Source organism: Procambarus clarkii, chromosome 29, assembly GCF_040958095.1.
Source record: "Procambarus clarkii isolate CNS0578487 chromosome 29, FALCON_Pclarkii_2.0, whole genome shotgun sequence".
NCBI classification, from domain to species: Eukaryota; Metazoa; Arthropoda; class Malacostraca; order Decapoda; family Cambaridae; genus Procambarus; species Procambarus clarkii.
The window spans coordinates 361,290-373,397 of record NC_091178.1 but is presented as its reverse complement, the minus strand read 5'-3'; positions in this window follow the sequence as shown (position 1 = coordinate 373,397).

Below are 12,108 nucleotides of genomic sequence, written 5' to 3'. Positions count from 1 at the left end.
TGATGAATCTATGATGAATTCATTATTTAGCCTTTTTTTACGCACATTACAGAATGTAATTTTAATTTTTTTAAAGTGGAATTTAGTTGCACATAATTTTATTTCTATAATTTACCTACACATAAATTTTAGTTTGATTGATTGAAAAAAAAGGAAACAGTGTGTTTAAGTCTTATATTAACACTTAAACTTTCGGGTAAATTTCCAAAACAAGCCGTTAACGATTATAGAGTAATAAAATTAAACAGAAAATCTCATGCCATTACAAGAGGAAACATGGACATATACAGAGAGAAGTATTCCCTACTTCCTGGTGTATACCCGTCGAGAGTTTAAGTCCTGAAGTATATTGACGCCTAAAGAATACTTGATGGTTGGTCAGTATACTATTGTGGTGGCCTTAATAACCCTCCAGAGGGTGATAGGCTTAAGCTAAACGCCAAACTTAATGAATATTCTGGAATTTTGATTAGTGAGATTATTGTAAGAGTAACGTTCAGACAATAATTTTCTTAGTGAGAATATCTGCTGATGTGAACTTTACCATTTTAACAGGCAGTTAAAGAAAAAATTGCATGCCTTGATAAGTGAAATGCTTTATACAGTGCTAGTACTGACTGACCTTAGAACTCGATTTCTAATATAATACATATGTGGATCTTGAACTCTATTAAGAAAAATATCATTATCGTATATAGGATAAAAACCCACACGTGTATTTGTGAAATTTATGTAAAGAAATTACATAAAGTCTTTTACACTCTCCTGAGTACTGTCAGGTCTGAGTATGTGGTCAGGACGAGACTTACTTCTCAATGTCTAGACGAGGACAAAGCACTCAGGAGAGTGCGAAAGACTTGGTGTAATTTCTTTACATAAATTTAACAAATACACAAGCGTGGGTTTTAATCCTATGTTATTATGTCTGTGAGAACACATTACCATTACTTATTATCATATAAGTTATATACGGCATGTCATCATTTTCTTTTTATTATTATTTGAATGAACCTGCAAGAAGCATTCAAATTCCGACTTTACATTAAGGAAAATATTCATTAAATGAGTGTCTGGCGAGATAATCAATGACTCAGATCTAGTGGTGTGGCCGATGGCTTTTAATATGTTAAATGCAAATGAAATGGCAGCTAACTATTTTGTAATGCCTTGTTGGTGAAAGGCAAAATATGTTAATAGCAGATTTGCCTTAGTGCGTTTTTTCAGCGAGCATGTATTCTTGATGTGGATATCACATTCAATTTTATTAATTTCGCTGTGTAAGGAGTACAAAGTATTAACTTAGTTTGTATTCGTTTTCATTTTAGAATAATAACGATAACGTGGTATATATATATATATATTTATATATATATATATATATATATATATATATGTATATATATATATATATATATATATATATATATATATATATATATATATATATATATATATATATATATATATATATATATGTATGTCGTACCTAGTAGCCAGAACTCACTTCTCAGCCTACTATTCAAGGCCCAATTTGCCTAATAAGCCAAGTTTTCCTGAATTAATATATTTACTATATTTTTTTTCTTATGAAATGATAAAGCAACCCTTTTCTCTATGTATGAGGTCAATTTTTTTTTATTGGAGTTAAAATTAACGTTGATATATGACCGAACCTAACCAACCCTACCTAACCTAACCTAACCTATATTTATAGGTAAGGTTAGGTTAAGTAGCCAAAAAAAGCTAGGTTAGGTTAGGTTAGGTAGGTTAGGTAGACGAAAAAACATTAATTCATGAAAACTTGCCTTATTAGGCAAATCGGGCCTTGAATAGTAGGCTGAGAAGTGCGTTCTGGCTATTAGGTACGACATATATATATATATATATATATATATATATATATATATATATATATATATATATATATATATATATATATATATATATATATATTGGTGTATACTGGCAGCAGGTTTTCTTTCAAACATGTTTCATTGAATATGACCGCATATTCTGTATTTATTATTTTCTGGTTTAGGGTTTCTATCCCTCTAACTATTTTCTTAGCATCAGGGCTTAATTGGAATAGGAGTTCTCCAAAACTCATTTTCGTACTTTTAAGGTGAAGAAAAGAAGTGATTTACTATAGAGTGTATTACACTTATTTGTATAATTTGCACGACGTTTCGAACCTCCATGGTTCATTCTCAAGTGAACAGATCTTACAATACTAGTTGATTTTATACCCGCATTAGGTCAGGTGATAATACAATGAAGGTGAAAAACATGGGGGGATACATAAGGGATAAACATAGGGGCTGCAGAAGGCGTATTGGCCCATACGAGGCATCTCCTATCTAAACACAAATATTAATCCAGTGTAATTGGCCTGTTATGTTGGACATTGTCTTCTGTGTTGGCATCGATATGTTCTTGTCTTGTCCTTACTCTCATGGTGGGTAGAGTAAATAGTTCCGTGATTTGGGTGTTCATGGTAGGTCGCTCTATTCTTATGTGAATTGCCTCAAGAATTTGTAATCTTCTTGAATCTTGGGTTTTGTCTATTATGCAAGTATTCTTGTTCAATATTTCTCTTGTTAGAGTAATGTCATGGGCTTGTCTCATGTGATTCCTAGGGGCACCAGATTGAAGATGGCATGTCAAACGCCTCGTCAGCTTGGTCGACGTCATACCTATGTACTTACATTGAAGGTTACATCCTTCGTGGGGGCAAGTGTACATGTATACAACGCTTGACTGCTGTAGAGGGTTCTCCGTCGGCTTCGGGCTGTTTTTGATAAGGAGTTCGGAAGTCTTCTTGGTTTTGTAGTATATTATCAGGTTTATGTTTTGGTTAGGAGTAGTGCTTTTTACTCCTTTACGGATTATTTCTTTCATTATTCTTTCCTCTTTTATATGTTCACTGTGCATGGTTGATTTGTAATATAATTTTATTGGGGGTGTTGTGGTTTCTGTTCTAGGTTCTGAATTATACCAACGGTCCAAGTGTCTTCTTATAGCAGCGTTTATTTCCGCGTTGCTATATCCGTTGTTCACCACATGGCTTAGGATATGCCTACGGCAATGTTAAGACGCATAAACCAGGTAACCCACTACGCCCTATAATCAGCCAAATACCAACCCCAACTTATCACCTGGCAAAGAAACTCAATGAACTCCTAACTCCATACACTCCTAGTAAGTTTAGTCTACAATCATCAGCAGATTTCCTAGAATTGATCAAATCTACCCAGCCCGATGGAATCATCGCTTCCCTGGACGTTGAATCCCTTTTTACCAACGTCCCAGTCGACACAACCATAGGAATGATACTGGACAGAGTATACAGAGACGAGAGCACCCCCAAATTAGACATACCTGAGCCACACTTGAAAAGTCTTCTCGAAGCATGTACAAAGGAAGCCCCTTTCATCAGTCCACAAGGAGACATGTATTTACAAATAGACGGAGTAGCAATGGGCTCCCCCTTAGGAGTTTTATTTGCTAATTTTTATATGGGAACCATCGAAGATAGGGTCTTCAGTAGCAGACAAAAACCAACTGTATACTGCCGTTATGTAGACGACATATTCGTAATAGTAAAAGACTCAGATGAACTAATTGACCTAAAAAGACACCTAGAGAGAGAGTCAGTACTCCGATTTACACATGAAAATAGTGAAAATAACAGTCTGCCATTCTTGGATGTACTAATAACAAAAACAGGAACCTCTTTAAGCACCAACGTATATACCAAGCCCACCAACATAGGATTATGCCTGAACGGTAGAAGTGAGTGCCCCCAAAGATACAAAGCCAGTGTTCTCAATGCTTATATTCGTCGAGCGCTTACCCACTGCTCTGAATGGAGCAACGTGAGTAGAGAGTTTGAAAGAGTAACTCAGGTATTGGTGAACAACGGATATAGCAACGCGGAAATAAACGCTGCTATAAGAAGACACTTGGACCGTTGGTATAATTCAGAACCTAGAACAGAAACCACAACACCCCCAATAAAATTATATTACAAATCAACCATGCACAGTGAACATATAAAAGAGGAAAGAATAATGAAAGAAATAATCCGTAAAGGAGTAAAAAGCACTACTCCTAACCAAAACATAAACCTGATAATATACTACAAAACCAAGAAGACTTCCGAACTCCTTATCAAAAACAGCCCGAAGCCGACGGAGAACCCTCTACAGCAGTCAAGCGTTGTATACATGTACACTTGCCCCCACGAAGGATGTAACCTTCAATGTAAGTACATAGGTATGACGTCGACCAAGCTGACGAGGCGTTTGACATGCCATCTTCAATCTGGTGCCCCTAGGAATCACATGAGACAAGCCCATGACATTACTCTAACAAGAGAAATGTTGAACAAGAATACTTGCATAATAGACAAAACCCAAGATTCAAGAAGATTACAAATTCTTGAGGCAATTCACATAAGAATAGAGCGACCTACCATGAACACCCAAATCACGGAACTATTTACTCTACCCACCATGAGAGTAAGGACAAGACAAGAACATATCGATGCCAACACAGAAGACAATGTCCAACATAACAGGCCAATTACACTGGATTAATATTTGTGTTTAGATAGGAGATGCCTCGTATGGGCCAATACGCCTTCTGCAGCCCCTATGTTTATCCCTTATGTATCCCCCCATGTTTTTCACCTTCATTGTATTATCACCTGACCTAATGCGGGTATAAAATCAACTAGTATTGTAAGATCTGTTCACTTGAGAATGAACCATGGAGGTTCGAAACGTCGTGCAAATTATACAAATAAGTGTAATACACTCTATAGTAAATCACTTCTTTTCTTCACCTTAAAAGTACGAAAATGAGTTTTGGAGAACTCCTATTCCAATTAAGCCCTGATGCTAAGAAAATAGTTAGAGGGATAGAAGCCCTAAACCAGAAAATAATAAATACAGAATATGCGGTCATATTCAATGAAACATATATATATATATATATATATATATATATATATATATATATATATATATATATATATATATATATATATATATATATATATATATATATATATATATATATATAACTGAAAACTCACACCCCAGAAGTGACTCGAACCCATACTCCCACAACTGGTATGTACAGGGACGCCTTAATCCGCTTGACCATCACGACCGGACATAAGGAAGTGATAGCCGAGGCTATATGAACCACTTCCCCGCCGGCACTCGGATGGTAATCTTGGGCATAGCATTTTATCAAATCACCTCATTCTTTGGGGCACACGTGAGAAACACAAATGCAAACAAGCCTGAATGGTCCCCAGGACTATATACAACTGAAAACTCACACCCCAGAAGTGACTCGAACCCATACTCCCACAACTGGTATGTACAGGGACGCCTTAATCCGCTTGACCATCACGACCGGACATAAGGAAGTGATAGCCGAGGCTATATGAACCACTTCCCCGCCGGCACTCGGATGGTAATCTTGGGCATAGCATTTTATCAAATCACCTCATTCTTTGGGGCACACGTGAGAAACACAAATGCAAACAAGCCTGAATGGTCCCCAGGACTATATACAACTGAAAACTCACACCCCAGAAGTGACTCGAACCCATACTCCCACAACTGGTATGTACAGGGACGCCTTAATCCGCTTGACCATCACGACCGGACATAAGGAAGTGATAGCCGAGGCTATATGAACCACTTCCCCGCCGGCACTCGGATGGTAATCTTGGGCATAGCATTTTATCAAATCACCTCATTCTTTGGGGCACACGTGAGAAACACAAATGCAAACAAGCCTGAATGGTCCCCAGGACTATATACAACTGAAAACTCTGCATTACAACTTTGCATTTGTGTTTCTCACGTGTGCCCCAAAGAATGAGGTGATTTGATAAAATGCTATGCCCAAGATTACCATCCGAGTGCCGGCGGGGAAGTGGTTCATATAGCCTCGGCTATCACTTCCTTATGTCCGGTCGTGATGGTCAAGCGGATTAAGGCGTCCCTGTACATACCAGTTGTGGGAGTATGGGTTCGAGTCACTTCTGGGGTGTGAGTTTTCAGTTGTATATAGTCCTGGGGACCATTCAGGCTTGTTTGCATTTGTGTTTCTCACGTGTGCCCCAAAGAATGAGGTGATTTGATAAAATGCTATGCCCAAGATTACCATCCGAGTGCCGGCGGGGAAGTGGTTCATATAGCCTCGGCTATCACTTCCTTATGTCCGGTCGTGATGGTCAAGCGGATTAAGGCGTCCCTGTACATACCAGTTGTGGGAGTATGGGTTCGAGTCACTTCTGGGGTGTGAGTTTTCAGTTGTATATAGTCCTGGGGACCATTCAGGCTTGTTTGCATTTGTGTTTCTCACGTGTGCCCCAAAGAATGAGGTGATTTGATAAAATGCTATGCCCAAGATTACCATCCGAGTGCCGGCGGGGAAGTGGTTCATATAGCCTCGGCTATCACTTCCTTATGTCCGGTCGTGATGGTCAAGCGGATTAAGGCGTCCCTGTACATACCAGTTGTGGGAGTATGGGTTCGAGTCACTTCTGGGGTGTGAGTTTTCAGTTGTATATAGTCCTGGGGACCATTCAGGCTTGTTTGCATATATATATATATATATATATATATATATATATATATATATATATATAAATAGGAAGGGAGTACCACCTCTAGCTGGAAGAAGGGGGACCCATAGCCTCGGAGGAAACCACGCATAACGCATTAGAGGGAATGTTTAGATCCCCTCCAATACAGTTTCTGTGTGCTTTTCTCCTACCACCCCCTTCCTTGAATATTTTTTGTGCTTTATTATGCATTTGATGGTTACAAGATATACATGGGTTGATACAAAAATAATAATGCAAAAAGGTGCTTAAAGGTTATGGATCTCTTGAAAAACACAACAATGGGAAACATTGATGAATGTCACAGACGGGTTCGATCATTGTTGCAAGTCAAACACTTCTTCGAATTCCTCTGAAGTTGGACTAGTGCCCAAGACGCAACAGGCATTTCCCCTCTGAATCGCAACACTGAGGCGCTGGAACAAGAAACTTTTTGCTCTCTGGTCTTTTGTAGCGCTGATCAATTTGTCCCCCAATTCCTTCAGGAACTTCAATGCACATTTTCCCCACGAACCGAGGGTCTCCGAGTCGATCGGAACAAAGCTGTAGCAGTGTGCTAGACCTCTGTATTTAATAATTTTCTGCGATTCCCTGAAAGAAGCAGCACCACCGCTTTCACGTGTGCTGTAGTGGAGGTAGGTACTGGCCAGTGTGGCAGCGCACGTGTAGTCCCATACCACTTGCTTACCATCCTTCCAAGGTAGCAAGGTGACCCCAACCTTGCAACAACCAAATATATATATATATATATATATATATATATATATATATATATATATATATATATAATTATGTGATGTTTATCTCGACGTTTGGAATCCTAACGCTTTACAATGAGTTAACTAAAAAGTATTTATTCTCACATTTATTTAATCAGATGCTTTAATAATACTGGTGTCTTGAACTTAATGTAGTATATATGTATAGGTGGTCTTACCAGCAATAATTTAATTTCACAGAACAAAATATAAATTCGAAATAAATTAAAAGATCATCACTGATAATGAAGAAGTTGTTAAAATGAATAATAAATATAATAAAAAAATGTAACCATGCTCTTAGTGTAGGATTTCAAGTGTAGATATAAAACGTACATTATACATATTTCATGCTAAACATATTTGTAAAATAACATATGCAAATATGGATAAAATTGCAGCAAATGCGGATTTTAATTAAATCTTCAGGTGATGTAAATTATAGAAATCTGAAAAAATCTTGTTTCTCTCACGTTTGCAGCCTTTAGGAACTTCCTAAACCATTGTTGGTGGAGCGTCACAGTGAAGATAATCTCAGACTTTATTGAACTGTAGGGCAAATTTGAATTTAAATCAATTTGATTATTAATGTGTGCAGAGCTCGTTACCTATAGAAGTGAATTTTTCAGGGAAAACTGATATAAAGCTGATATGTGCATATGTAAGACACTCTATAAAGAAAAATGCTGCATTGCACATATCAAATATTGAAGTTATTCTCGCTTGTATAATATTATGAAGAAATTATTGGCTTCAGAAATCTCAAGTTAGTTATTAATTATATTGTTTGGCTTAAAACGAATTATATAATTGATATTATTATTTGAATAATACACTTATTATTTTAATATTATTATAATTATTAAATGTAATAATTAGAATGAGTGATCGTGAAAACTTAATACTACTTGAGAACGATGTTGCAGAGGAACTGCTTAGGCGTTCAGTCAACAAAGTATCCTAAGAGATGCTAAGATAATATTATAAAAATGAGTACTATTCTTGACCAGCAATACCTAATACCTGATCACTAGCAATGAATGCTCTGCTTTGAATGCCAGTATGTGTAGTCGACTTGAATTGGCAATTAAGATGGAAAAGATGTGATTAGTTTTGAAGACGAATTGTCATTAGCAATAAGGGACAGTGGGTAATGCATACGAAACACGAGTGGTTTACCCACAAAAATTTATTCTTTGTATATAGAATACTAAAGAGATTACGGACTGATTTACCTTTTGCATATTTTGACCGCAGATCTGTAATAAAACCATATGATTTTGTATGCTGCAGTAAGATGGCAACTTTTTAATAAAAATTTTCCTTCCAAAATGTATTTCCATTTCCATAGATGGATATATTACTTGGAGGCTATGTGGCATAATGGCTTGTAGAAATAAGGCAATATATACGACAAATAATGTATTCAACATCTTGATATTTAATTTTTTTTATAAGAGTGTGTGAATATTTAATTGTGGTTACAGGATGAGTGCTCCGCTCACGGTGTCCCTTCTTCTCAGTACTCTTTGAAGTGATGGGAAGTTTTTGGAGTTTTAAATTACGTTTTTTTATACAGGAAAAACGCAAATTAGTGAAAACGGAGATCTGTCACATTTTACTAAAATCCACATGCAGTTTTCAAAATACGAAGCCTATTGGTAATATGACTGTTGAGTGTTATTCCTTAGCAAAATTCTGGATGTTTGAAATCGCAACTTTTTATACCGAAAATATGCAAATTAGTGAAAACGGCGATTGATCAGATTTTGCCGAAACCCACTTGCAGTTTTCAAAATACGATGTCTATTGTATACATTTATATATTAATTTATTTATATATACATAACACATAACGTTTTGGGCAATTCCTTAATCCTAATTTTCACACACACACATACACATACACACATCTCCAGGAAGCAGCCCGTAGCAGCTGTCTAACTCCCAGGTATTTAATTTACTGCTAAGTGAACAGATGCATCAGGATGAAAGAAACTCTGCCCATTTCTTTCCGCCTCCACCTTAGGACTACGAACCCCGAGGGCTGTCCACTTAGCCATCAGGCGGGGGGTCTGATGCCTGAGTCTTGACTCTTGAGCATCATTTTTGGGTGGAATTCAGGATGATTGCACATGTTTGGAGTTTTATATTACGTCTTTTTATACCAAAAATATGCAAATGATTTAAAACGAAGATTGATCAGGTTTTGCCAAAATTGACCTGAAGTTTTCAAAATATCGGGGATATCGAAAATATGACGCTTGAGTGTTATTTTTTACTCGAATTCTGTCTGATTGCACATACTTGGAGTTTTAAATTACGACTTTTTATACAGAAAATATGCCACATAATGAAAATAGCGATTGGTCAGATTTTGCCCAAATCTTCCCTGCAGTTTTCAAAATATCGGAAATATCAGAAATCAGACTCTTGAGCGTTATTTTTGAGCCGAATTCTGGCTCATTGCATATATTTGGAGTTTGAAATTAGAATTTTTATGTTACAGATCATCCAATAAAATTAGCAGACCTCTAGATATTACTTCTGCTCGGCTTAGACTCGGTTACAAGTATCTCTGGGAATTTTCATTATCTGCTAATGTAGACCTGACCAAATGTAAACTGTGTCAACAAAATTAATTTGCACACCCTCCGTGATGGAGTGCGAAAAGATAAGTGAATTTAGAGACAATTCTATAACAAATGTCCAGGAGATGTGAAAATATTTAATTCAAAATGATCTGCTGTCAGAAGTCTTGGCCAAATATCCCCAGTTTACTAACTATAGGTAGTAACTAGGTGATTGTAACCTATCCACCGCTGCCCACTGGATGGGGGGCGGTGTGCAGGATAAACATATCAATTGTGACACTAACTCTCCACATATGTCAGTTGCTTAAATTAGAAACTGTACTTGTTTTCGGTCTCAAACCCATTGTTGCTGGGACGATGTGTGTTGAATTTTGTAACTAGCTTAGCTAAATGAATTGTGGGGTTCAGTCCGTGAGCCCATTATGTGCCTCTGTAACCCTTTCCACTACAGCCCACAGAATGGGTATGGGGTGCATAATAAATTAACTAAACTAACACAACCAGAAGTACGACTCTGCCCACATTCTCTGGACTAGAGGATGAAAACTGGGACAACGTCTAGAACAAATTCGTTAACCTGGCAGACTCTAAACCATAAATTCCTAAAGCTACCAAATTTTCATACCTACAAGCTCATCTTGAGGGTGAAGCTGCAACAGTTGTAGCTAATAGGCCTAACCAGCAATGGCTCTGATCTCTCAGTTCAGCTCCTCATGGATAATTATGCTGACAAGGAGAGAGTTATTGTACATATTAGTCAACAAATTACTAGACTTACTACCGACAACACAAACAACTGATTCACTCCAAGCTTTCAGACTGGAGCAGTAATCGTTACTTAAAGCCGTCAGCTTAACCTATACATTAAATTTGACATAACTAGTGCTGAGGGACTTCTCAAAGTCATTATACAACATAAATTACATAGTAAAATATTAGACAAATTGTGCACTCATTATCATAAAAGCATTCTGTCAATAGAGGACATTTCTGAAGGCTTATGTACTGTTGTGAATCGACAACGTACATATAGTGAATTTAAAACAATGAAAGCCTTGAGAAACAGTGCACTCACCAATAAATATAAAAAGGATTCAAATTCCTATAAACAAATCAAAACAAACCACTCCCACTTTTAAGTGAAAGCCTAGCAGTGTGGGTACTTACACAATGTCTCCTTCAAAACCAAAAGTCACAGAGGCCGCCAAGGCGGTGAACCCAAAGGTGCTGCAGGCTTACAGAAATGTTTATTCTGCCAAGGAGAACACTCCATTTACAAATGTTCGACATATCCTGATCGTACCACTTGTGTAAAACAACTAGAAGAGCTACAGAGAGATTGTGGTGCCTGAAGGCACATACCACCAAATCCAGTGCTATCCAATTAACAGGGTCATCATCACCATGCATTGTTTAGAGACACCAACAACAAGTCTTCTCATCCATAGGAAGACAAAACTTCCACCACAAAGCAATACTGTAAAATACATCAGGATATTAATGTCCTAGCTACTAAATCCAGCACAGCTGCATCTCTCCCCACTGCTCAACTGATCTTAATTAACAATAGAGCTAAGATCCATACCTGTGGGTTGTTTGATCAAAGCTCTCAGAAGACTTTTGTGACAAAACAAGTCGCAGAAGATCTTCAACTTAAACCTGTATCACAGGTCAAATTAAACATATCAGGGTTCCTGACCAACACAGTACCTCAAACCTTCCAGGTGGTACAACCTCTTAATTGTTTGAGTGGTTATATCCGCCCAGTACAAGCCATTATTGTAGATTGTGGGTTGGTGGTGTTGTCGTGTTGTTGATCCTTCTTTATGGACAACCCAACCCACAACTCAGTAGAGTGCTTATACTTTACTAGGAGATCACCTTAGGCGCTTCTGGCTCTTGAAGAGGGGCTCAATGTCACACGTTTAGGGGATGCGGCTCCAATACTTAGCCTCATTGTCATGTGCACACACCCACTCGAGCCGCTGTGACTCCCCACTCTCTCCTTAGGTGATATGATCTCCTCAATCCCCTTTGACTTATTAGTTTTCTACCCTACTCTGTCCACAACAGTGGTTCTTCGTTCTTTTTCTCTCTCCTTTACTAC